Source organism: Budorcas taxicolor, chromosome 9, assembly GCF_023091745.1.
Source record: "Budorcas taxicolor isolate Tak-1 chromosome 9, Takin1.1, whole genome shotgun sequence".
Lineage (NCBI taxonomy): Eukaryota > Metazoa > Chordata > Mammalia > Artiodactyla > Bovidae > Budorcas > Budorcas taxicolor.
In genome coordinates, this window is record NC_068918.1 from 13,220,281 (window position 1) to 13,220,975 (window position 695).

The following is a 695-nucleotide window of genomic DNA, read 5'->3' on the forward strand; positions in this document are numbered from 1 at the left end:
TCTCAGCAGCAGGGTCTTTTTCAAATGAGTCAGCTCTTTGCATCAGGTAGCCAAAGTATTGGAGTTTTAGCTTCAACATCATTCCTTCCAATGAACACTCAGGACTGATCTCCTTTAGGATGACTGGTTGGACCTCCTTGCAGTCCAAGGGACTCTCAAGAATCTTCTCCAACACCGCAGTTCAAAAGCATCAATTCTCCGGTGCTCAGCCTTCTTCATAGTCTAACTCTCACATACATACAAGATCCCTTCTTCAGGGGATCTCCCCAACCCAAGGATCGAACCCAGGTCTCCCACATTGCAGGCAGACTCTTTACCAGCTGAGCCACCAGGGGAGCCCAACAGTGGTTAGATGCCACAAAGTAGGTGGCGATGCCTTAACCGTATGCATATTGTCAGGCCCGAGAGTCTCTTCCACCCTTATCAAGGGGAGTGCTAACATTCTCTCCTTTCATACAACACATTTCATGGTAAGTTTATCATAAGTTATGATGAAATAGAATACTCTTCCCTGAGCAGCTGATAACGATGCTACAAGAAGAGAATACCTGATCGTTTCTCCAGCTTAACTGGTCTTAGCCACTGCTCTACATGTGTCTGGTTATATATAGTATATATTATATATATAGTCTTAAAATTTTGTTTCAATAAAATAGATATTCATTGTAAAGAGTAATCAGTAGAACAGCTGGTTT

At 42.7% G+C, this 695-nt stretch overlaps 1 non-coding gene across 1 annotated transcript; it reads right to left on the bottom strand.

Annotated features, from left to right (window-relative positions):
• Positions 1-336: 336 nt before the first annotated feature.
• On the bottom strand, positions 337-462 carry LOC128053643 (U6atac minor spliceosomal RNA). Its single transcript, XR_008199959.1, has one exon. It is a non-coding gene; the product is annotated as a U6atac minor spliceosomal RNA (small nuclear RNA).
• Between the last annotated feature and the right edge of the window lie 233 nt (positions 463-695).